At 37.8% G+C, this 27,860-nt stretch overlaps 2 pseudogenes; both read left to right on the plus strand.

Moving 5' to 3' along the window:
* Positions 1–766: 766 nt before the first annotated feature.
* LOC129025796 (glutamate dehydrogenase 1, mitochondrial-like) lies at positions 767–6,625 on the plus strand (annotated as a pseudogene).
* Positions 6,626–9,272: 2,647 nt separating this feature from the next.
* LOC129025797 (heat shock transcription factor, Y-linked-like) lies at positions 9,273–26,085 on the plus strand (annotated as a pseudogene).
* The last annotated feature ends 1,775 nt before the right edge of the window (positions 26,086–27,860 follow it).

The following is a 27,860-nucleotide window of genomic DNA, read 5'->3' on the forward strand; positions in this document are numbered from 1 at the left end:
TATACTCACAAGAGGACTCTGAATTCTAGCAGAACAAGCTATCTTATTCCTTGTAAGTTATTTATCACAGGGCACATAGCCATCAGTGTCCGTGTCGGTAATGTTTTCTGATTTGCAACAAATAAGAGACTTCTACATACACAGGTTCTGCAAACAGATATCTCCAAATATATATTAAAATGTTTGAAAACAAAAACAAATCAATACTACAGTAAAATGTAACAAATTTAAAGCCATGAGAGTATATTATCTGTCTACAGATCATTTACATTTTATTAAATATTTATGTAGAGATAAAGCAAACTACACAGGAGGAGGAGTGTGAATTATATTTACATACTCCATCATTGTAAACCAGAAGCTTGAGCAGACACAAATTATAGTATTTAAGAGGCTCCTTGAGCCAAACCCCTACAAATATCAAACGATTACTATATGGAAATATTTTAAGCTTTGGTAAGAAAGTATTGCTTAAGGTAGTTATGGCATAATCACCCTAACGATGTTAATTTTTATTTACTTATCTTTTTATAAATAAATTAAAAGATTATAAACCTTAAAATTATCATTAAATTGTTTTAATGTTTGCTCAGGGAATGTGAACATTTGTATATGTTTTCTGTTTAAGGTGTGTAACACAGTTAAGCACTTGCTATTTAAATAATTTTCTTTTCTTTTTTTTTTGGCCAACAGAAATGATTTGAGTATGACTAAAAAATGGGCATTTACATTCAGTGATTATTTTGAATTTCCTTGGGAGTTGGATATGGGACCTTACACAGAAGCAGGCATTGCAAAGCTGGAAGAGAATAATGTGAAATCAGAAAATCGGTTGATTCCACAGAAAGAGTAACCTGAAAATAAAACTACAAAGATCACAAAATGCAGACTTTTAGTGTGCTTGTATACTGTGGTCAAGCAAAGCAGTGGACATTATTATTCTCATATTATTCAAAAAATGGTAGGATGATGACTGAGATTACTGGTATAAATTTCATGATGAAGATTTAACAGGACTTAACATGGATGATGATAAAGAAATTTTATCAAAGGCCTTTTCTGCATCTATTGAGATAATCGCGTGGTTTTTGTCTTTGGTTCTGTTTATATGATGGTTTGCATTTATTTATTTGTGTATGTTGAACCAGCCTTGCATCCCAGGGATGAAGCCCACTTGATCATGGTGGATAAGCTTTTTGATGTGCTGCTGGATTCAGTTTGCCAGTATTTTATTCAGGATTTTTGCATCAATATTCATCAGGGATACTGGCCTAAAACTCTCTTTTTTGTGGGTGTGTCTCTGCTAGGCTTTGGTATCAGGATGATGCTGGCTTCATTAAATGAGTTAGGGAGGATTCTCTTTTTCTATTGAGTGGAATAGTTTCAGAAGGAATGGTACTAGCTCCTCTTTGTACCTCTGGTAGAATTCAGCTATGAATCCACCTGGTCTTCGACTTTTTTTGGTTCATAGGCTATTAATTACTGCCTCAATTTCAAAGCCTGTTATTGGTCTATTCAGGAATTCAACTTCTTCCTGGTTTAGTTTTGGGAGTGTTTATGTGTCCAGGAAATTTGTCCATTTCTTCTAGATTTTTCTAGTTTGTTTGTGTAGAGGTGTTTATAGTATTCTCTGAAAATACTTAAATGTAAGACCTAAAATCATAAAAATCCTAGAAGAAAACCTAGGCAATACAGGACATAGGCATGGACAAGAATTTCATGTCTAAAACACCAAAGGCAATGCAACAAATGCCAAAATTGACAACTGGTGTCTGATTAAACTAAAGAGCTTCTTCACAGACAAAGAAACTTCCATCAGAGTGAACAGGCAACCTACAAAATGGAAGAAAATTTTTGCAATCTACCCATCAGACAAAGGGCTAATATCCAGAATATACAAACACCTTAAAAAAATGTACAAGAGAAAATCATACAACCCCATCAAAAAGTTGGCAAAGGATATAAACAGGCACTTCTCAAAAGAAGAAATTTACGCAGCAGAAAGCCACATTGAAAAATGTTGATTAACACTGGCCATCAGAGAACTGCAAATCAAAACCACAATGAGAGACCATCTCACACCAGTTAGAATGGCGATCATTAAAAAGTCAGGAAACAACAGGTGTTGGAGTGGATGTGGAGAAATAGAAAAACTTTTACACTGTTAGTGGGACTGTATACTAGTTCAACCATTGTGGAAGACAGTGTGGTAACTCCTCAAGGGTCTAGAACTGGAAATATCATTTGACCCAGCCCTCCCATTACTAGGTATATACACAAAGGATTATAAATCGGCTGCTATAAAGACACATGCACACGTATGTTTATTGTGGTACTATTCACAATAGCGAAGACTTGGAACCAACCCAAATGTCCATCAATGATAGACTGGATTAAGAACATGTAGCACATATATACCATGGAATACTATGCAGCCATAAAAAATGATGAGTTCATGTCCTTTGAGGGGACAAGGATGAAGCTGGAAACCATCATTCTGAGCAAACTATCACCAAGGACAGAAAACCAAACACCATATGTTCTCACTCATAGGTGGGAATTGAACAATGAGAACACTTGGACACAAGATGGGGAACATCACACACTGGGGCCTGTTGTGGGATGGTAGGAGTGGGGAGGAGGGAGGGATAGCATTAGGAGATATACCTAATGTAAATGATGAGTTAATGGGTGCAGCACACCAGCATGGCACTTATATACATATGTAACAAACCTGCACGTTGTGCACATGTACTCTAGAACTTTAAGTGTAATGATAAAAAAAAGAAATTTTAAAAATTAGTGTTTTGACGGAGAGTACATGAATGTATTTAATCATATGCTGAAGTGCATGTCATATAGACAGCAGAAGAGGTGATAAAATGCTTATATAGTTTTGAAGCAATAAACAAATGGACATGATTGATGAAGGAGATGAGATGATAAGACATATATTATGGCTAACTGTTGCAAGACCACATTACATCGTCATGTCACCAGCCTTCAAGAAAAGTGTACGGTAAAAAAAAGAAAATGACATTTATTCCTAAATGAAAGCAATAAAGATGAGAGTATTTGCAGTTTGTGAAAGAACTGCTTACATGTAATGGTGTTTATTTAAACCCTGCTCATGCTATGCTTTTAGATTAGCTTCTTCGTAATAAAAATAATGTGTCCTTGGCTTCTACGATTCTTTACAAGACATCAACATGTTTTTAATATTTTTCTTCAGTCTTCTTTTTGCTTTTTTCATAGAATCATTAGCTTTAATTTATGTGAACGTGTTGCCTTTCTGGTTTAATTATTCTAAAGTAAAAAAATTTAAGATATCTGTACCTTAGAATAGTGGAACTTAATGTATGGATATATGAAAAGCATTTATTTATTACACCAGTGATCATTTTTTACTGAAGCATTAGTTTAAAATGTGGGTTAGTGAAGTGGTAAGATCATCAGTAAAACTAGTCTTAACTAACAAAAATTATGTTAAGAAAGAGCTTGAAAATACAACTGTTTTTGACTGTATAGGTACTTTTTATTTAAAGAGCAGAATTATTTTTCTGCCTGAATCAAAATAAATTACTTTGATTAGTATACACATTGCTGCTGTATTCCTCATTATCATTGTATTTTACATTTTAAAAAAGTAATTTGTGTTCCTGCCAGTGACTGGTATACAGCTTTGGATTTTATTCATAGGGAACTTATAATTGGTTTGGTTGTCTATTATACTGCTTTACATTTTCCTAACCATAAAAACATTATTTCAAATTTTAAATATACAATAAACATTTTTGCAGTAATTGTGAGAGAATTCTTCCTAAACTTAAAATTGTCTAATCTAAATGTGTGTTTATTATTTCAAAATTGGTTCCTACTCCAATACCTTCGTATTGCACGTTTTTCCACTTTATCATTAAGTATGAAGTTTTACCTTTACTAAATAAAATATTAAGTGATAATTAAAAAGATATAACATATTGTAGATGAGGTTTTCTTGGTGATATTCATAATTCCAATAATTTGGAAGGCCAATGCAAAAGATTGCTTGAGGCCAAGAATTTTGAACATGGTTTGGCCAAAGAGTGAAACACAATCTCCACAAAAGTTTTTACAAATCAAGAAGTTATGGTAGCTCACACCGGTAACCTTAGCAATCTATAAGTCCATGGTGAGTGGATCAGTTCAGCATATAAATTGAGGCCAGCCTGAACAATATAACAGGATTCTGTCTATACAAAAAATTAAAATAATTAAAGAAATTAAATAATTATCTGAGCCTACTGGCCTTTTCCTGGAGAACCAGCTAACTGGGAGGCTGAAGCTGCAAGAACATGGGTATCACAGGCTGCCACTAAGGAGATGAGACAGATACCTGATTCTTTCACATAGCTAAGTGGATACAGCCTACTTTACATTTATCTTTTTCATGTAAAATTGCTTATTTTCTTGACTTTGTATGACTATAGGTAGGGTTGTAGTTTGGAGTCAGAGGACAGCTTTAGCTGAGCCATCTTCCCCTGAAACACAAGGCATTCTTCCTTCCTACACAGTCACCCATCTTAGTGCCCCAAAACGTTCGGCCAATTTGACTTAGATTGTCCTAAATTAATGTGATTTTTGTCTTCTGATCCTTCCATTAACGCTCTCTTTTCTCCACACTCAAGTCCCATCTTTTGCTACTGTCAGTAATCATTCATCCCCTCCCATCACAAAAGAAGCCTGTACTCCCTTCAGATACAGCAACATGAAAATTCCCCAGAAAAACCACAAAATAAAAAAATACATATTTTAATTTTGCACTTTTTTAATTTTTAAAAAACGGTCAAAATTGAGGAACCACATGCATCTGGTAGGAGACGGGTTTCATCTTCACAAAGAATTTACTGATAGGAACATTTTTGTTACATAATATTAGTAGAAAAAATTCTGAATGAAACAAGAACAAAAAAACCCCAAAACCTGAAGTGAAGCCCTGCTGCTGGCCCGGGACGGGCCCTCTGCCCTGGGTTCGGCGGCCCCCTCTCCGCCGCCTTGTTGGGCCGGGCCCAGAGACAGTCCGCCGCCGCCTCACAGCCAGGGTTCGCATTGGCCGCCTGGCGCCACTACAGCGAGGCGGTGGCCGAGCGCGAGGACGATCCTAACTTCTTCAGGACGGTGGAGGGCTTCTTCAATCGCGGCGCCAGCATCGTGGAGGACAAGCTGGTGGATGACTTGAGGACCCGGGAGAGCGAGGAGCAGAAGCGGAACCGACTGCACGGCATCCTGTTGATCTTCAAGCCCGGCAACCTTGTGCTGAGTCTCCTTCCGCATCCGGAGCGACGACAGCTCCTGGGAGGTCATCTAAGGCTACCCAGCCCAGCACAGCCAGCACTGCACACCCTGCAAGGGAGATGTCCGTTACAGCACTGATGTGAGTGCAGATGAAGTAAAAGCTTTGGCTTCTCTGATGACATACAAGCGTGCAGTGGTTGATGTGCCATTTGGGGGTGCTAAAACTGGTGTTAAGATCAATCCAAAGAACTATACTAATAATGAATTGGAAAAGATCACAAGGAGGTTCACCATGGAGCTAGCAAAGGAGGGCTTTATTGGTCCTGGCATTGATGTGCCTGCTGCAGACATGAGCACAGGTGAGCGGGAGATGTCCTGGATCGCTGATGCCTATGCCAGCACCATAGGTCACGATGCTATTAATGCACTCTCCTCTGTTACTGGTAAACCCATCAGCCAAGGGGGAATCCATGGACGCATCTTTGCTACTGGCCATGGTGTCTTCCATGGGATTGAAAACTTCATCAATGAAGCCTCTTACATGAGCGTTTTAGGAATGACACGAGAGTTTGGAGAAAAAACATTTCTCGTTCAGGGATTTGGTAATGTGGGCCTACACTCTATGAGATAATTACATCATTTTGGTGCTAAATGCATTGCTGTTGATGAGTCTGATCGGAGTATATGGAATCCAGATGGTATTGACCCAAAGGAACTGGAAGACTTCAAATTGCAGCATAGGTCCATTCTGGGTTTCCCCAAGGCAAAGCCCTATGAAAGAAGCATCTTGGAGGCCTACTGTGACATACTGATCCCTGCTGCCCGTGAGAAGCAGTTGACCAAATCCAATGAACCCAGAGTCAAAGCCAAGCTCATTGCTGAAGGTGCCAAGGGGCCCACAACTCCAGAAGCTGACAAGATCTTCCTGGAAGGAAACATTATTGTTATTCCAGATCTCTACTTGAATGCTGGAGGAGTGACAGTATCTTACTTCGAGTGGCTGAAGAATCTAAATCCTGTGAGCTATGGCCATTTGACCTTCAAATATAAAAGGGATTCTAACTACCACATGCTCATGTCTGTTCAAGAGAGTTTAGAAAGACAATTTGGAAAGCACGGTGAAACTATTCCCATTGTGCCCATGGCAGAGTTCCAAGACAGGATGTCAGGTGCATCTGAGAAAGACATCTTGCACTCTGGCTTTGTGTACACAATGGAGTGTTCTGCCAGGAAAATCATGTGCACAGCCAGGAAGTATAAACTGGGATTGGACCTGAGAACAGTTGCCTATGTCAATACCATTGAGAAAATCTTCAAAGTGTGCAATCAAGCTGGCGTGACCTTCACATAGATGGATCATGGCTGACTTCCTCACTGCCCTCTTCACGTGTAACTTCTGCAGACCTATCACAAGTTTACATGTAACCACATAAATCCCTTTCTCTCCTGACTCATTAATAATGGATACCATTCTCAACAAGTCAATCCAAATCAGCCTGTTAAGGAGTAATAAATTAAGGTTAGAGGATCATGTACGAGCTGAGTGTGAAAGTAGAAATCACCTACATCAGAGAGCCATTTTGGTATTTTGCCTTTAAATAAAAAGCCTCCTCAATCTGGCTATGCAGCCTTGCTCTGTGGCTTTTCCCAACACAATCAGTGCTAGTGTTGGGGAAGGGACAGTCAAGAGCAGTCAGTTGCTTACTTATTTTGCTCTGGATGAGTCTGGGACATGCTTTAACTTTAACACATTTAAGAAGTAGTTGTGTGGCCTTTTCACAAGGTGGCATGGTCCTCAAGTGAGTTCTTAGTATTTTATGTCAGCAAAATAACACAATTTTGCAGGTTACAGACAAATATAAAAGCTGTTTCTGTTTATGAATTTTATTATTTTAGAATAGAATAAGTACATGCTGTCTTTAATCACTTAACAAGCCTAACCTTGACTCAAACAGTGAATGCCTATAAAAATAATAAATAAAAAAACTAGTATTTTTATATCATAAATCAATATTATTTATAGCTTATCATTCATGTGTTGTTGTCCAGCAAATATTAAAAGCCCTGTGGATAATTAAGTTTTCTTCATACCTGCAAAATATGGAGGCTATTTTCACTAAAACTGTCAGAATTTGCTTACTATAATTATGAAACATAGTCCAAAGAATGCAGGAATCTTTTTATCATGTTAACTAATTTTTCTCTTTTGAAGACCTATGGTTGACTAATTAAACTATAATTCAAGTAGAGTGTCCCAGAAAGAAACCACTTCGGCTCCCTCTTTGGAGTCTGGCTGGCTCTGAGCATTGCCAATGGCCCCTACTCACCTTACTTTGTATCCTCTCCTTTTAGAGGCTTTGCATTCTGCACCCAGCTTCACTAACAGTGGGCTCAAAACAACCTTGGGTTGAGTGTTTCACTTGGGAGTTAATTGGCCAGTGCCTTTTGAACAGTAGTGTCCCGATGAAGTGGTAGATAATATATGTGTAAGAATCAACTTCTTTTTTTTTAAACTATAACACCCTTCAGAAATTTCTCACTACTTTGTAACTGCATGGCTTAACCTGTTGATAAAAGCAGTTATTTAAAGTCTACGTTTTCCAAAAAAAAAAAAAACAAACAAAAAACCTAAAGGATATTAAACCAGGACAATCTTCTAACAATGACACCTCTTTCCAGTATGAGAGAACTACCTCCTATGATATGAGAAATATCAATATTTTATTTCTTTCTTCTACACATATTCAACACTTATGAATGCCAAAGAGTTCAAATTTTAATATGTCAAATTCAACCATGAAGATATAAAAATTCTTACTGTAAATGCAGCACTGTTGTTTCATTCAATAATAATATTACTTTATGAATTCAAGTCCTGCTTAATAATGATAATATTATTTGCAGGACACAAAGATCATTCCTTGCAAATCTTTTTTTAATAGAGATTATGTTCTTGGAGCCAAATAAAAATTTTGCTGCTTAGACACACATACATATGTTCTTTTCTTAAAACATTTTCTTGTTATTATTTTTATTGTTATTATTATTTATTTACATCTACTCTTTGGGAATTCCTTACAAGTAAATCACCAGCTTTTAAAATATTTCATCATTAATATTTGTCAGATATTTACAGACATAACAAATAAAATCATTATTTATTTTTCTGATATGACTGAAAAATGTTTTGAAGAGACATGCATATAAATAACTTTTATTCTGAAAAGTAATCAGTTAGTTTTATTCACATTTGTTTTCTCCTTAATTTATCAAGGTAAGTTTCACATAATGTGAAATTACATTTGAGTATGCAATTCAATGAAATTTATTCTTCTTATGATGTTGTACAATCATCATCTATCTTTAGTTCCTAAACATTTCTATTGTCCAACAGGAGACTCCATATCTACTAAACAGTTCTTTTTATTTCTCAGTCCCTGATAACCAGTAACCTACCTTTTATCTCTATGGCTATGCCTTTTTACCACATGGGTTTTGCACTGAAACAGTTTTCAATCCAACATGCCAAAGTCATAGAGGTTTTAAAATTGTTCATTTTTCTTTTCCTTTTCCTTTTTTTTTTTTTTTCATTTTGCAATTACCAGGCCCTGTGCTCCTCTCACCAATCTAGTAAGAGTGTGTGTGTCAGTGAGAGAATTATTACATTTATTTCAGGGATTGAGGACATTATTTTCTTATTTATTTAAATGCTGCTACAGGGATGAGATTTTGCAGCCTACAGTATGTAAGTGAGCAGTCTATAATTTATTTTCACTGGATACATTTCTCAGACTCGGAAGGAAATACTTTTAGCCAGATTTTTGTTGGTTGCTAGGAGACTAAAGTACTCTTGTGATGTCTTTGCTACTCAGCTTGACATATACTAGAGTGATGCTTTAGATTGGTTTGCCTTCATAGGCCTTCTGAAGCAGTGTTTGAAGCTGCAGTCTTGAAAATCATAGAGGCTGAAAAAATATCTAAAGAAATATTTATTTGAGATGGCACATGTTTCTTCAGAAACTCAAGTTGTTTCTCCCAGAGATGAATTAACTGATTCAGAAGCCTTCCACTAGATCTCCACTGTGTAAACACACATTCCCTGGGGACTCAGACTTAAGGTCAAACATTGAAGAAAATTCTGTTCAGGTTTTGTCACAAGAATCCTTGTTAAAATGGCCATGTTACAGAGTGTGTGTCTCTGAGCCAGATAAAGATAATGATTTTTTTTTCTGTGACCTTTCCCAGGAAACGTTGGAAAATATTTGAGAGTGACCAATTCACGTCTATTCTATGGGATGAGAATGGAACTTGCATAGTGATTAACGAAGAACTCTTCAAGAAAGAAATTTTGGATAGAAAGTCTCCTTACAGAATATTTCAAGCTGACAGTATTACAAGTTTTGTTTGACAGCTCAGCCTTTATGGATTTAGTAAAATTTACAGAATTTTCAAACATCTGCCTTTGTAGCCACCTTTCTGGCAGAAGAGAATAAATCCATTGTCTCGAGCAAGGTATTTAACATATTTCAGTTAACACTTTACATAGAGTAGATATGTAATTTTACTTTGTACATCAGTAAATATATTAATACATGCAGTGAGACCACATTTTGAAAATTATATAAAACACTAATGTAAAAATTATTTAATTTTTTGAAATTATTGAGTTCAGCTTGAGCATTAATCTTTCAGGGTTTTAAGAAATTTTGCTAACAACTTTGAATCTCATTTATCAAAATAAGTGTACCAAAGCCATTAATGCAATGTTACTATTAATATATAACATGTTTTCACTTGAGGGCTTAACAATTTGAGTGCTTTTTTCCCAAAAGCACATTCCTGAAGATAGTAAACCATGTTCATGAATTACTTGATGACATTAAGTTTGTGTGATGAAACAGAAATCTGATATTTTAAGTGTTATGTTTGTTATTGACACTTGTCTCAACAAATTACAAAAGATCAACATGCTATTTTAAATCAGTTGACCACTATTCATGTGCACTCTCATAGCACCTGCATCCAAGCAAGTGGCCACATTGTGAGTTTCATTACAACCACAACTTCTCAATACCCTAACATATCTCCCTAGCAAAACCATTATCTGGGGCTGATGGTGGAACAATCTGCTCTTCCAACAAGATATCATGTGATATCAGTCAACAAGGCTACACATTTTAACCTGCTACCAGCAGGCAACTCGTGGTTGCAAATGCCTATGATACCAGATACGTCAGCTGTCCCTCATTCCAGGCCAGATCTTCAACCATCACAACTGGACAAATATCACCCTAATTACAAATGATCTTCCATTAAAAGAGTACCAAATTATGCGGGACAACAGAGACTAACATTTACATTGACCAAAAAAATCCTAAAAAATTCTGTAATTATCTTACTGAACAATAAAACTGCATGTCGACTTTCATGTTTGCTTTTTTCTCTTTTTCTCAAAGTATAGTTAAAAGTAGAATGGTGTTTTCTTTCAGTGTCAGGCTATTGTACTGATTTTTGTAAAAGTATATATGGGCTTTTTGATCATTTGTAAGGAAATTTAATGTGCTCCTATGTAAGTTAACTAATTTAGTTCTCTAAAGAGGAAAAAATAATAAAGTCTTTGGGTCCATTTGCTGCTGAAACAACACAGTACCACTGCCTGGGTAATTTGTAAAAAGACTTATTTTGCTCATGGTTCTGGAGGTGGGGAAGTCCTAGGGGCTGCATCTCATGAGATCTTCTTTCTATGTTACAACATGGTAGGTTGACCTCATATGGTGAAGGGCATGAGATGAACAGAAAATCGAGGCCAAACTCATCCTTCATCAAAGACAACTCACAGAATAAATAACTTGTTCTCCAGATAACACCATCAATTCAGTCATGAGGTTACACACGCATGGCTAATCACCTCTCAAACATCCTACCTCCCAACAGTATCTCAATGGACACAGAATTTCAATGTGAAATTTGGAGGGGACATATCAAACAATGACAGCAGGCAAAGGAAAGGAAACAACTGGAGTTAGGAAAAAGTAATAAGTGACTTCTAAAGTACTCTGGCATAAATCAAATTAGGGCAAAAATTTGCATGACAGAAAGGGAATAGATGCTCACATAAACACATGCCCACAACACTGGGCTAATTTTTATATTTTTAGTAGAAATAGGGTTTCACCATGTTGGCCAGGATGGTCTTGAACTCCTGGCTGCCTGTGATCCACCCACCATGGCCCCCAAAGGTGCTGAGATTACAAGCTTGAGCCACCATATCCCACCTCTAATGCAGATTTTCATCACATTGGTTTCGTGCTCCATACAAAGTCAGATTTAATTGCTTTTGTCAGGATTAACACCTTTTAGATTCTGAGTCCAGATCCTCAGCATGGCTAAATAAATCCCTTCCAGACCTGATATTTGTTCTCCTTTCAGCTTCATGTCCTTCTATTTCACCACAGTGAGACATTCAGACCGTTCCACTTTCAGACATGCCCTTTTCTATCTGGTAACTTCAGTCCCATTATTTTCTTGTAGATAAAAGTATCTCCCCAATTTGCCTACTTAAGACGACTACAACACAGACATCACTCCTTCCAGGATAGTGCTTCTTGTCTATCACATTAGTTTTACTGTCTGTCTTGGACACCCAGCACTGATGTAACACAGTACCTAATACATATATGTATGTGTGTGTATATATATACACGTATGTAGGTGAATTAGTCAATGTTGACTGGGACTTACAAATATAGCACCTATTTTCATTGTCAAAATGAACATTCTTGGTGTTGTGGCATTAATTTTTATTCTTTTTTCCTCACCACAACTTTTTCTAAAAGGGTAGGTCACAGTATTGTTCACTAGAGATGCAATGATTTTGACTTACTGAGACTAGCATCACTGGTTATCATTTCAACTATGATGCTTTCTTTTTAGGTCTAGTTATAATTTTTCCATGCTTCTAAAAGTTCTTTTTCATCTTCTGTTTTGACTGGCAGGTCCTTGCCTGAAAGAATTAGCTGTCTCCTTACCACTTCTTCCTTTATTTGCAGTAGCAATTCCCAGTGGCAAAGGAATATTTGGGAGCCCTTTGTGGCCTATGGAAAAAAACAAAATATCCTAAAATAAAAACCTAAAGAAGCTCTTTGTGAAACTGACTTTTGATGTGTGGATTCATTTGATAGAGCTTAACCTTTCTTTTGATTCAGCAGATTGGAAACCCTCTAACTGTAGAATCTGCAAAGGGACATTTGGGAGCCCATAAAAGCCTATGGGGAAAAATCTACTATCCCCACACAAAAACTGGAAAGAAACTATCTCTGAAACTGCTTTGTGATGTGTGAATTCATCTCATGGAGTTAAACCTTTTCTTTAATCCAACAGTTAGGAAAACTTTTGGAGAATCTATGAAGAGACATTTGGGAGTCCTTTGAGGCCTATAGTGAACTACCAAATATCCGCAAATAAAAACTAGAAAGAAGCTATCTGTGAAATGTCTTTGTGATGTGTGGATTCATCTCACAGAGGTAAAACTTTCTTTTCTTTCAGCAGATGGGAAACATTCTTTTAACAGTATCTGTGAAGGGACATTTTATAGCCCATGAGGTCTATGATGAAAAACTACATATCCCCAGAAGAAAACTGGAAAGAAGCTATCTGTGAAACTGATTTGGGAAGTGTAAATTCGTCTCACAGAACTAAACCTTCCTGTTGATTCAGCAGATTGTAAACACTCTTTTTGGGGAATCTTCAAAGGGACATTTCGGAGGCCACTGTGGGCCTTTTGAAAAGAAAAGAATATCCCCAGATGAAAACTAGAAAGAAGCTATCTGTGGAACTACTTGGTGATGTGTGGATTAATCTCATAGAGTTAAACTTTTATTTCAATCTAGCAGGTTGGAAATACTCTTTTTGTAGAATCTGTGAAGCAACATTTGGGAGTCCTTTGAGACCTATGAAGAAAAACTGAATATTCCCAGATAAAAGTTAGAAAGAAGGTATCTGTGAAACTATTTTGTGATGTGTGGATTCATCTCACGGAGCTAAACATTTCTTTGATTCAGCAAGTTGAAAACACTCTTTTTGAAGAATCTGTGAAGGGACATTTTGGATTCCATTGAAACCTATGGAGGAAAATTGGATATTCCGAGATTAAAACTAGAAAGAAACTATCTATGAAACTGCTTTGTGATGTGTGGGTTCATCTCACAGAGTTAAACCTTTCTTTTTATTAAACAGCTTGGAAACACTCTTTTTGGAGAATCTGTGAAGAGACCATTGGGAGTCCTTTTAAGCCTATAGGGAAAAATCAACTATCCCCAGATAAAAGATAGAAGCTTTCTTTGAAACTACTTTGTGATGTGAAGATTCATCTCACAGAGTTAAATCTTTCTTTTGATTCACCAGGTTGGAAACACTCTTTCTGGAGAATCTGCAAAGGGACATTTGGGAGGCCATTGCAGCCTTTGGGGGAAAATGGAATATCCCAAGATAAAAACTAGAAAAAAGTTCTTTGTGAAATTGCCTTGTGATGTGCGGATTCATCTTACAGCCTTTTTTTTTTTTTTATTCAGGAGGTTGTAAACACTCTTGTTAGACAATCTGTAAATGGACATTGGGGGTCCATTGTGGGTTATGAAAAAAAAAACATGCCAGATAAAAACTAGAAATAAGATATTTGTGAAATTTTGTGATGTGTGGATTCATTTTGCAAAGTTATATCTTTCTTTTGATTCAGCATGTAGGAAATACTCTTTTTGGAAAATCTGTGAAGGGACATTGAGAAGCTCATCGAGGCCTATTGAGAAAAACTGTGTATCCCCAGATAAAAATTGGAAAAAACTGTATGTGAAACTGCTTTGTGATGTGTAGAATGATCTCACAGAGTTAAACCTTTCTTTTGATTCAGCAGTTAAAAAACACTGTATTTGGAGAACCTGTGATGGAACATTTGGGAGCCCATTGAGGCCTAGAGTAAAAACAAAATATCCCTATATCAAAATTGGAAGGAAGCTATGTATCAAACTGTGTTGTGATGTATGCATTAACCTCACAGAGGTAAGCCTTCCTTTTAATTCAGCAGGTTGAAAACACTCCTTCAGGAGATCTGTGAGGGTACATTTGGGAACCCTTTGAGGCTTAAAGGAAATAACTGAAAATCCACGGGTATAAACTGCAAAGTGTCTACTGTGAAATTGCTTTGTTTTGTGTGGATTCATCTCACAGTGTTAAATTTTGCTTTGATTCAATAGGTGGGAAACATTCTTTTTGGGGAATCTGCAAAGGAATATTTTGGAGCTTTTTGAGGCCAATGGGGAAAAACTATATCCTCAGGAAAAAACTAGAAAGAAGCTATCCATGAAACTGCTTTGTGACATCTGGATTCACCTCACAGAGTTAAACATTTCTTTTGATTCAGCAGGTTGGACACACTCTTTTTGGAAAATTTCCAAAGGGACATTTGAAAGCCCATTGAGGACAATCAGGAAAAAAACTGAATATCCAAGGTAAAAATTAGAAAGAGGTTATCTGTGAAATGGCTTTATGATGTGTGGGTTCATCTCACAAAGTGAAACATTTATTTTGATTCAGCAGATTGGATACCCTCTTTTTGAAGAATCTGTGAAGAGACATTTTGGAGGCCATTGAGATCTATGAGGAAAAATGGAGTATCTCCAGGTATAAACTAGAAAGAAGCTCTCTGTGGTACTGCTTTGTGATATGTGGATTCATCTCTCAGAGTGAAACATTTCTTTTGATACAGCAGTTTGGAAACACTCTCTTTGGAGAATCTACAAAGGGGCATTTGTGACACTTTTATGGCTTAAGGGAAAAAATTGAATATCTTCAGTTAGAAACTAGAAAGAAGCTATCTGTAAAACTGCTTTGTGATGTGTGGCTATATCTCACAGAGTTTAAACGTTTCTTTTGATGCAGCAGGTTAGAAATGCTCTTTTTGGAGATTCTGATAAGGGACATTTAAGAGACCTTTGAGGCCCATGCAGAAAAAAACCACGTATCCTTAGGTAAAAACTAGAAATAAAGAATCTGTGAAACTGCTTTGTTTTTTTGTGAATTCATTTCACAGAGTTAAGCATTTCTTTTGATTCAGCAGATTGGAAACACTCTTTCTGGAGAATCTGCAAAAAGACATTTGGGAGCCCATTGAGGCCCATGGAGAAAAACAAAATATACCCAGGTAAAAACTATACAGAAGCTATTGGTATAACTGATTTGTGAAGTGTGCTTCATTTCACAGTGTTAAACTTTTCTTTTGACTCAGCAGGTTGGAAATACTCTTTTTCAGAATCTGAGAAGACACAATTGGGAACATGTTGAAGATTATGGGGAAAAATGCAATATCCCCAGGTAAAAAATAGAAAAAAGCTATCAAAGAACCCACTTTGTGATGTGTGGATTCATCTCACAGAGATAAACCTTTCTTTTGATTCAGCAGGTAAAAAACACTTTCTGGAGAATCTACAATGGAACATTTGGGAGCCCATTGAATCATATGGGGAAAAACTGAATATCCCGTGGTAAATACTAGGGAGAAGTTATGTGTAAAACTACTTTGTGATGTGTGGATTCATCTAACAGAAGGAAAACATACTTTCTGCTCAGCAGGTTGGAAACACTCTTTTTGGAATATCTGCCTAGGGACATTTTGGACCCCATTGAGGCCTAGAGGGAAAACAGAATATCACAGATAAAAATTGGAAAGAAGATGTATGAGAAATGGCTTCATGATGTGTCGATTCATCTCACAGAGTTAAACTTTTCTTTTGACTCAGCAGGTTGGAAAGACTCTTTTTGGAGAATCTATGAAGGGATATTTGGGAGCTCATTGAGGACCATGGGGAAAAACCAAATATCCCAAGGAATAACTCGAAGGAAGGTGTCTGTGAAACTGCTTTGTGATGTGTGGATCCATCTAACAGAGTTAAAACTTTCTTTTGATTCAGTAGGATGGAAACACTCTTTTTGGGGAGTCTGCAGCGGTAAATTTAGGAGCCTAGGAGACCATGTGGAAAAATAGAATGTACCTAGGTAGAAACTAAAAACAAGCTGTCTGTCAAACAGCCTTGTGATGTGTGGATTCAACTTACAGAGTTAAAACTTTCTTTTGATTCAGCAGGTTGGAAACACTCTTTTTGGAGGATCTGTGAAGGGACATTTGGAAGTCCATTGAGGCCAATGGGGTAAAATGGAATATCCCATGATTAAAAACTAGAAAGAATCTATCTGTGAAACTGCTTTGTGATTTGCAGATTCTTCTCACAGAGTTAATACTTTCTTTTGATTGGACAGGTTGAAAGCACTTTTTTTTTTTTTTTTTGGAGAATCTGTGAAGGGACATTTTAGATCCCATAAAAGATCATGGGGAAAGTCAGAATGTTCTCAAGTAAAAACTTGAAAGATGCTATGTGTGAAACTGCTTTGTGATTTGTGGATTCATCTCAGAATTAAACCTTTCTTTTGATTAAGCAAGTTAGAAAATCTCGGCTGAGTGGGGTGGCTCATGCTTCTAATCCCAGGACTTTGGGAGGCAAAGCTAGGTGGATGACAAGCTCAGGAGTTCAAGACGGTCCTGGCTAACATGGTGAAACACCATTCTATTAAAAATACAAAAAAAAATTAGCCAGGCATCGTGGTGGGTGCCTTAGTCCCAGCTACTTGGTAGGCTGAGGCAGGAGAATGGCATGTACCTGGGAGGTGGAGCTTGCAGTGAGTGGGAAATTGCAACACTGCACTCCAGCCTGGGTGACAGAGAAAGACTCCACCTCCAAAAAAAAAAAAAAGAAAAAGAAAATCTCTTTTTGGAGTATATGCAAAGGTATATTTGGGAGACCACTGAGGCCCATGTGGAAAAACTGAATATCTCCAGGTAAAGACAAGAAAAAAGCTCTCTGTGAAACTCTTTTGTGATGTGTAGATTCATCTCATAGAGTTAAAAGTTCCTTTTGATTCAGCAGATTGAGAACACTCTTTTTTAGAGATTTTGCTAACGGATATTTATCAGCCCATTGAAGCCTATGGGGAAAATCCAAATATTCCCAGGTAAAAACTAGGAAAAAGGTATCTGTGAAACTGCTTTGTGATGTGTGGATTCATCTCATAGAGATAAACCTCTTTTTTTGGCTCAGCAGGTTGAAATACTCTTTATGGAGGATCTGCAAAGGGACGTTTTGAAGCCCATTGTGGCCAATGAGAAAAACAAAATATCACCAGGTAAAAACTAGAAAGAAGCTATCTGTAAAGCTACTTTGTGGTTTACTGATTCTTCTCACAGAGTTAGATGTTTTCTTTGATTCAATGGGTTGGAAACAATCTTTCTAGAAAATTTGCAAAGGGACATTTGAGAGCCCATTGAGGCATATGGGGAAAAACCCAATATCCCCCGGTAAAAACTAGAAAAAACTTTCTATGAAACTACTTTATGATGTGTGGATTCATCTTACTGAATTAAAAGTTTGTTTTGATTTAGCAGGTTGGAAACACTCTTTTTGGAGAATCTGCAAAGGGATTTTTGGGAGCCCATTAAGGCCCATGAGGAGAAACTAAATTTCCACAGGTAAAAACTAGAAAGAATCTGTGTAACAGCTTTGTGATGTGTGGATTCATCTCACAGAGTTAAATATTTCTTTGGATTCAGCAGGTTAAAAACAGTCTTTTGGAGGATCTATGAAGGAATTTTTGGCAGCCCATTAAAACCTATTGGGAAAAAAAACGAATATCCTCAGGTAAAAACTAGTAAGAAGCTATCTGTGAAAATGCTTTTGTCATGTGTGGATTCATCTCACAGAGTTAAACATTTCTTTGGATTCAGCAGGTTAAAAGGATTCTTTTTGGAGAATCTGCATAGGGATATTTGGGAGTCCATTCAGGCTTATGTGGAAAAACCCAATATCCCCAGCAAAAAATTAGAAAGAAAATGTGAAAATGCTTTGTGATGTGTGGATTCATCTCACAAAGTTAAATCTTTCTTTTGATTTATGTGGTTGGAAATGTGAGAAGGAGGGTTTCTGGGGTGACAGTTGTGTTGGTCTCCCCTGTGTGAGACACCCATGGAAAGCCATGGCTGGTCTCTGAGCAGAAAATTCTCCTCATTGCCTTCAGGTTTTTATGCCCCAAGAGCATAACCACTAGTAGCATTCCACAGTTTTCTCAGGGAGATAATGCTCCCTTGAAGCAGTGGAGTATAGCCAAACATCTTGGCTTCTCCTAAAACCTGCTCCCACCTGTTTCAGTCCCAATAAGTTAAAGATCTTAAGTAGTTTAGACACACGCCTCTCCTCAAGGAAATTCACAGAAATCACCACTGCTATACATCTTATCGATTGACTCACAAGATCTCCTTCACTGATTAATCCTTTTCCTCATTCCTTCCTCCCCCTCCCATCTGCTGTAAGAACAAACTGTCCGTATACCAATAAATTGGGTGGAGCCTGAGGGCTCCAGGCTGTGAGGAAGCCTTCAATGCTCCAGTCGCATAGACCCACCTTTTAAACACTTACTCGGTCTAACTCTTTTTTTTCTCCACCAGAGTCAGGGTACCCACTGGGTAGGGTGGGGTTGGTTTCCCCAACATCTGGCACCCAACACAGGTCTCCCTGTAATCTCTACAATAATACAGTGAAGAAATGCCAGAGCATGGAAAGTGGAGCATAACTGACAAAGGACACCCACATATGTTTTCACTTCAGGCTCTGTGGAGAATTCCATGGTAACCTCAGGAAAATGTGGGTCAGACTGAAAGTAAGTTTGCTAATTACTTATGCCTGCTGACACAGTTATTAGGCTACAGTGGGGCAATTGTGAGTACCTGAAATCTCACATCTTTGTTCCATCTCATAGAAGAGTATTCTCCTTGGTTCATGGAATATGGAACCAGGCATGTAAAAGATTGGTATAAGGTTGGATCAGACTTAAAATTAGCACAATGAGAGAGCCACAATATTACTTTCTCCACTTGGTCATTGTGGTTGGCAATTAAAACAGCACTGAAGTGCTTCCCCACTGAGGAGGAAGGAACAGGAGTTTCAGGATGACATAGAAAATTTTAATAATCAGAAGTCTGATGATGAGCAAAGTGAACCATCACAGTCTAGGTTTAAAAAGGGGTAGAAATGAGAAGCTATATATTAATCTTCAAAAACTTATGAAAGAAACAGTTCCACCTACTGCAGAAATATTGCCACCTACTGTGTCTTTAGAGGAAGGCCTGGAATGGTCACCCCTTCCTCAGCCTTATGAATTTCTGGAAAGGAAACCTGAGACATGGCTTGCCACTCCCAATGTTGCATGCCCCACCATTGACTATGGTGAAAGGAAGCTGCATGCTTGCCCAACAGCCAATTACAGTAGGGAATGATCCAGGCTTGTACACCTGTTAATTATGGTAAAGGAATTCTGTGAGCCAGCTCAGATACTAATTATGACTCAGGGATAATCCAGGCTTCCATTCTCCTGATACAAGAAATGGGGTATTTGGAGGCTTGGCAGTTTTTACTAATTATTTTGCCAGCTGAAAATTTCAGAGAACATACTCAAGCACAGTGGAAGCTATTTTATTTTAAAATATTAAAAGACTTAAGGCAAGCAATTGAACAATATGGGCCAAATTCTCCTTATGTTCATTTCTTATTACAATCTGTGGCTTATAACCAACATTTAATATTTATGGATTAGGAGTTATTAGCCTGATCCATCCTGTCTCCCTCTCAATTTCTCTAATTTGAAACTTGGTGGATGGATGAAACAACAAATTAGGCATGCAGAAATGCTCAAGCACAACCTGCCATTAATATCACATCTGATCTGTTGCTTGGAATTGGAGAGGCATAAGGTACTTGAAATCAACTGATGGTAATGGGTGTTGAATCTGTTGATCAGCTAAGAACTATATGCCTAAGAGCCTGGGAAAAAATTCACAACCCTGGTACTACTTACCATTCTTTTAACTCAGTTCCACAGGTTCCAAGGGAGCCTTATCCAGATTTTGTCACCCATTTGCAAGACACGTCTCCAAAAGCCATTTTGGATTATCATGCCAGGAAAGTGCTTCATGAAGGAACATTTTGGAGCCCATTGAAATCTATGGGGAAAAACCTTACATTCACAGGTAAAAACTAGGAACAAGCTATCTGTGGAACTGTTTGCTGATGTGTGGATTCAGCTCACAGAGATAAAACTTTCTTTTGATTCAGCAGGTTAGAAACACTCTTTTTGGTGAATCTGTCATGAAACATTTGAGAGTGCATTGAGGTCTATGAGGAAAAACTGAATATCTTCAGATAAAAACTAGAAAGTAGCTATCTGAAAAACTACTTTGTGATATGGGGGTTCATCTCACAGGGTTAAAACTGTCTTTTGATTCAGAAGTTAGAAACAGTATTTTTGAAGAATCCACATAAAGACATTTGGAAGGCCATTGAGGCCTCTGGGAAAAAAACAAGTATCTTCAGAAAAAACTAGAATCTCTCTGTGAAATTACTTTCAATGTGTAGATTCATCTAACAGAGCTAAACCTTTCTTTTCATTCAGCAGGTTGTAAACACTGTTTTTGTGGAATCTGCAAAGACACATATTGGAGCTCACTGAAACATATGCTGAAAAACAAACTATCCCCAGAAAGAAAATAGAAAGAAGCTATCTGTGAAACTCTTTTGTAATATTTGGATTCATCTCAAAGAGTTAAACCTTTCTTCTAATTCAGTAAGTTGGGAAAACTCTTTTTAAAGAATCTCCAAAGGCAATTTTCAAGCCCATTGAGTCCTTGGGGAGAAACTGAATATCCTCAGGTGAAAACCATAAAGAAGCTATCTGTGAAACTGCTTTGTGATATGTGGATTCATGTCACAGAATTAAAATTTTGTTTTTATTCAGCACGTTGGAAACACTCTTATTGGTGAATCTGTGAAGTCATATTTGGGAGCCTTTTGAGCTTTATGCAGAAAAGCAAAATTTCAAGAGATAAAAAATAGAAAGAAGCTATTTGTGAAACTGCTTTGTGAGTTGCAGATTTATTCCACAGAGTTAAAGCTTTCTGTTGATTCAGCAGGTTGAAAACATTCTTTTAGGAGAATCTGCAATAAAACTTTTGAGAGTCCATTGAGGCCTATGGTGAAAAACCAAATATCTCCATTTAAAAACTAGAAAGAAGTGAGGGACTGATCCAAGATGGCTGAATAAGAACTGGTCCAGTCTACAGTTCCCAGAGTGACACAGAAGACAGGTGATTTTGCATCTCCACCGGAGGAACTGGGTTTATCTCTCTGGGACTTGTTGGACAGTGGGTGCAGACCATGGAGTGTGAGCCAAAGTAGGTAGGGACATTGCCTCACCTGGGAAGCATAGGGGGTCAGGAAATTCCCTTTCCTAGCCAAGGGAAGACATGACAGATGGTACCTGGAAAATCAAGACACTCCCATCCTAGTACTGCACTTTTCCAACAGTCTTAGCAAATGGCACACCAGGAGATTACCTTCTGTGCCTGGATCAGGGGGTCCAACACCCACAGAGCCTTGCTCACTGCTAGAGCAGCAGTCCAAGATCAAGCTGCAAGGCAATTGCAAGTCTGGGAGAGGGGCGTCCACCATTGCTGAGGCTTAAGTAGGTAAACAAAGCAGCTGGGAACTTCAAACTGTGTGGAGCCCATTGCAGCTCAATGAGGCCTGCCTGCTACTGTAGACTCCACCTCCGGGGGCAGGGTATAGCTGAATAACAGGAGGCAGAAACTTCTGCAGACATAAAAGTCCCTGTGTGACAGCTTGAAGAGAGTAATCATTCTCCCATCATGGAGTTTGAGATCTGAGAATGGACAGACTATCTCCTCAAGTGGGTCCCTGAACCCCAAGTAGCCTAACTGGGAGACACCTCCCAGTAGGGAGTGACTGAAGACTCATACAGCTGGGTGCACCTCTGAGACAAAGCTTCCAGATAAAGGATCAGGCAGCAATGTTTCCTGTTGTGCAGTATTTGCTGTTCTACAGCTGCCGCTGGTGATACCCAGGCAAACAGGGCCTGAAGTGGACTTCCAGCAAAGACCAACAGAGCTGAAGCTGAGGATCCTGGATTTTAGAAGGAAAACTAAAAAACAGAAAGGAATAGCATCAACATCAACAAAAAGAACATCCATGCCAAACCCCCTTCTGAAGGTCACCATTATCAAAAACCAAAGGCAGATAAAACCACAAAGATGGGGAGAAACTAGAGCAGAAAAGCTGAAAATTCTAAAACTCAGACCATCTTTTCTCCTCCAAAGGAATGCAAGCTCCTCCCCAGCAACAGAAGAAAGTTGGAGGGAGAAAGACTTTGATGAGTTGACAGAAGTGGGCTTCAAAAATAGGTAATAACAAATTTCTCTGAGCTAAAGAAGGATGTTTGAACCCATTGCAAAGAAGTTAAAAACCTTGAATAAAGATTAGCCAATTGGCTAACTAGAATATACAGCATAGAGAAGACCTTAAATGACCTGATGGAGCTGAAAACCATGGCACGAGAAGTATGTGATGCATGCACAAGCTTCAGTAGCTGATTCGATCAAGTGGAAGAAAAGGTATCAGTGAAAGAAGATAAAATGAATGAAATGATGCAGGAAGAGAAGTTTAGAGAAAAACAGAGTAAAAACAAACAAACAAAGCCTCCAAGGGATATGGGACTATGAAAAAAAAAAATCTACATCAGATTGGTGTACCTTAAAGTGACAGGAGAATGGAACCAAGCTGGAAAAGACTCTTCATGATATTATCCAGGAAAACTTCCCCAACCTAGCAGGGCAGGCCAACATTCAAATTCAGGAAATATGGAGAATGCCTCAAAGATATTCCTCAAGAAAATCAAACACAAGACACATAATTGTCAGATTCACCAAGGTTGAAATGAAGGAAAAAATGTTAAGGGAAGCCAGAGAGAAAAGTTGGGTATCCTAAAAAGGGAAGTCCAGCAGACTAACAGCTGATCTCTTGGCAGAAATTCCACAAGCCAAAGAGAGTGGAGGCCTATATTCAACATTCTTAAAGACAAGAATTTTCAACCCAGAATTTCATATCCAGCCAAACTAAGCTTCATAAGTGAAGGAGAAATAAAATACCTTACAGACAAGAAAATGCTCAAAGATTTTGTCACCAGCAGGCCTGCCCTACAAGAGCTCCTGAAGGAAGCACTAAAAATGGAAAGGAACAACTGGTACCAGCCACTGCAAAAACATGCCAAACTGTAAAGACCATCACTGCTTGGAAGAAACTGCATCAAATAATGAGGAAAATAACCAGCTAACATATTAATGACAGGATCAAATTCAGACATAATGATATTAACTTTCAATGTAAATGGGCTAAATGCCCCCATTAAAAGACAGACTGGCAAACTGGATAGTGTCAGGACCCAACTGTGCTGTATTCACGAGACCCATTTCATATGCAGAGACACACATTGGCTCAAAATAAAGGGATGGAGGAAGACCTACCGAGCAAATGGAAAACAGACAAACAAAGAAACAAAAAGCAGGTTTTGCAATCCTAGTCTCTAATAAAACAGACTTTAAACCAAGAAAGATCAAAAGAGACAAAGAAGGCCATTACATAATGGTAAAGAGATCAATTCAACAAGAAGAGCTAACTATCCTAAATATATATGCCCCCAATACAGAAGCACCCAGATTCATGAGGCAAGTTCTTACAGACCTACAAAGAGACTTAGAATCACACACAATAATAATGGGAGACTGTAACACCCCAGTGTCATCATCAGACAGAGCAACAAGACAGAATGTTAACGAGGATAACGAGGACTTGAACTCAGCTGTGGACCAAGTGGACCTAGCAGATATCTACAGAACTCTCCACCACAAACCAACAGAATATACATACTTCTCAGCACCACATCACACTTATTCCAAAATTGACCACAGAGTTGGAAGTAAAGCACTCCTTAGCAAATTTAAAACAATAGAAATTATAACAAACAGTCTTTGTGATGAAAGTGCAATCAAATTAGAACTCAGGGTTAAGAAGTACACTCAAAACCACACAACTACATAGAAATTGAACAACCTGCTCCTGAATGACTACTGGGTAAATAACGAAATGAAGGCAGAGATAAAGATGTTCTTTGACACCAAGGAGAACAAAGATTAGACATACCAAAATCTCTGGGACACATTTAAAGCAGTGTGCAGAGGGAAATGGATAGCACCAAATGCCCACAAGAGAAAGCAGGAAAGATCTAAAATTGACAGGCTAACATCACATTAATAGAGCTAGAGAATCAAGAACAAATACATTCAAAAGCTAGCAGAAGGCAAGAAATAACTAAGACCAGAGCAGAACTGAAGGAGATAGAGACATTAAAAAAAAAAAACCTTCAAAAAATAAATGAATCCAGGATCTGGTTTTTTGGAAAGATGAACAAAATTGATAGACCACTAGCAAGACTAGTAAAGGAGAAAAGAGAGAAGAATTGAATAGATGCAATACAGCTTCACAAGACTAAACCAGGGAGATGTTGAATCCCTGAATAGACCATTAACAGGCTCAGAAATGGAGGTAATAATTAGTAGCCTATGAACCAAAGAAAATGCACTTCCAGATGGATTCACAGCTGTATTCTACCAAAGGTACAAACAGGAGCTGACACCATTCCTTCTGAAACTATTTCAATCAACAGAAAAAGAGGGAATCCTCCTGAACTCATTTTATGAGGCCAGCATCATCCTGATACTAAAACCTGGCACAGACACAACAAAAAAATAAAATTTTGGACGAATATCCATGATGAACTTTGAAGCAACAATCCTCAATAAAATACTGGCAAATCGAATCCAGCAGCACATCAAAAAGCTTATCCTGCACAATACAGTTGGCTTCATCCCTGGGATGCAAGCCTGATTCAACGTATGCAAATCAATAAACGTAATCCATCATATAAGCAGAACCAAAGACAAAAAACATATGATTGTCTCATATGCAGAACAGACCATTGACAAATTTGAACAGCCCTACATGCTAAAAATTATCAATCAACTAGGTATGGATGGGATATATCTCAAAATAATAAGAGCTACTTATGACAAACCCACAGCTAATATATTGAATGGCAAAAGCGGGAAGCATTCACTTTGAAAACCGGCACAGGGATGCCCTCTTACTACTCCTATTCAACATATTGTTGGAAGTTCTGCCCAGTGTAATCAGGCAGGAGAAAGAAATAAAGGGTATTCAATTAGGAAATGAGGAAGTTAAATTGTCCTTGTTTGCAGATCACATGATTGTACACTTAGAAAACTCCATTGTCTCAGCCCAAAATCTCCTTAAGCTGATGAACAACGTCAGCAAAGTCTCAGAATACAAGATCAATGGGCAAAAATCACAAGCATACCTATACACCAATAACAGACAAACAGAGAGCCAAATCATGAGTGAACTCCCATTCACAATTGCTTCAAAGAGGATAAAATACCTAGGAATCCAACTTACAAGGGATGTGAATGACCTCTTCAAGGAGAACAACAAAGTACTGCTCAACGAAATGAAAGAGGACACAAACAAATGGAAGAACATTTCATGCTCATGGTTCAGCAAGTTGGAAACAATCTCCTTGGAGAATCTGCAAAGGGACTTTTGTAAGCCCACTGAGGCCTTTTGGGAAAACTGAATATCCCTAGATAAAAACAAGAAAGAAGCTACCTGTGTAACAACTTTGTGATGTGTGTATTCAACTCACAAATTTAAAACTTTATGTGGATTCAGCAGGTTGGAAACGCTCTTTGTGGAGAATCTACAACTGGACATTTGGCAGTCCATTGAGACCTAAGGGGAAAATCAGAATATCCCCAGAAAAAGTAGAAAGTAGCTATCTGTGAAACTGCTGTGTGATGTTTGAATTAATCTCACAGGGATAAAAATTTCTTTTGATTCAGCAGTTAGAAAATGCACATTTTGAGGAATCCGCTAAGGGACACTTAGTATCCCATTCAGGCCTATGGGGAGAAGTCAAATATCCTGAGATAAAAACTGGAAAGAATCTCTCTGTGAAACTTCTTTGTGATGTGTGAATTTATCTCACAGTGGTAAACGTTTCTTTTGTTTCAGCAGGTTGGAAACACTCTTTTTGAAGAAAGTGCAATGGGGAATTTGGAAGCCCACTGTGGCCCATTGGGAAAAACTGAATACCCCAAGACAAAACCTAGAGAGAAGCTATCTTTGAAACTGCTATGTGATGTGTGGATTCATCCCATAGAGTTAAAACTTTCTTCTTATTGAGGAGGTTGGAAACACTTTTTGGAAAATCTCACATGAGGGTGTCCATTAGGGCCTATGAGGAAAACCAGAATATCCCCTTATAAAAACTGGAAAGAAGCTATTTGTGAAATTGCTTTGTGATGTGTGGATTCACCTCACAGAGTTAAACTTTTCTATTGATTCAACAGGTTGGATACTTTTTTTTGGAGAATCTGCGATGGGACATTTTTGAGCCCATTCTGGCCTATGGGGAAAAACTGAACATTCCCAGATAAAAATTAGAAAGAAGCCATTGGTGAAACTGCTTTGTAATGTGAAAATTCACCTTATAGATTTAAACCTTTCTATTCATTTAGAATGTTGGAAACACTCTTTTTGGAGAATCTACAAACTGGCATTTAGGAGCCCATTGAGGCTGATGGTACAAAACAGAATATCCTCAGATAAAAATGAGAAAGAAGTTATCTGTGAAACAGCTTTGTGATGTGTGGATTCAGCTCACAGGGTTATACTATTCTTTTAATTCAGCAGTTTGGAAATGCTTCTTTTGTAGAATCTGTGAAGGGACATTTTGGAGCGCATTAAGGCCTATGATGAAAAACCAAATATCCCGCAATAAAAATTTGTAAGAAGCTATCTGTGAAACTGCTTTGTGACGTATGATTTCAGCACAGAGTAAACCTGCATTTTGATTCCACAGATCAGAAACTCCTATTTTAGAATCTACAAAGGGTCATTTAGAATATACAAAGAGTCATTTTGGAGTGCAGTAAGGCCGATAGTGAAAATCCAAATATACCTAGAAACAAAGAAACATGTTTTCTGTGAAAGTGCTTTGTCTCCATTCAGCTCACAGAGTTAAACTTTTTTTTGATTCAGCAGTTTGGAAAAACTCATATTGTAGATTCTGTAAAGGGACACTTTGAAGGACCTTGAGACCTACAGTGAAAAACTGAATATCTTGTGATAAAATGTATAAAGTAGCTATCTGTGGAACTGCTTTGTCATATGTGGATACAATTCACAGAGTTAAACCATTGTTTTGATTCAGCAGGTTGGAGACCCTCTTTTTGTAGAATCTGCAAAGGGACATCTTGGAGCCCATTATGCCTATAGAGAAAAACAGAATATCTCATGATAAAATTTCAAAATAGTCTATCTGTGAAACTGCTTTGCAATTAATGCTTTCAGCTCACAGAGTTAAATTTTTATTTTGATTCAGCAGGTGTGAAACACTTTTTGTAGGATATGTGAAGGGACATTTCAGATCACGGTAATGCATACAGTAAAAAACTGAATATTCCATGATAAAAACTAAAGAGAAACTGTGAAACTGCTCTGTGATGT

This window comes from Pongo pygmaeus, chromosome Y (assembly GCF_028885625.2).
Source record: "Pongo pygmaeus isolate AG05252 chromosome Y, NHGRI_mPonPyg2-v2.0_pri, whole genome shotgun sequence".
Classification (NCBI taxonomy): domain Eukaryota; kingdom Metazoa; phylum Chordata; class Mammalia; order Primates; family Hominidae; genus Pongo; species Pongo pygmaeus.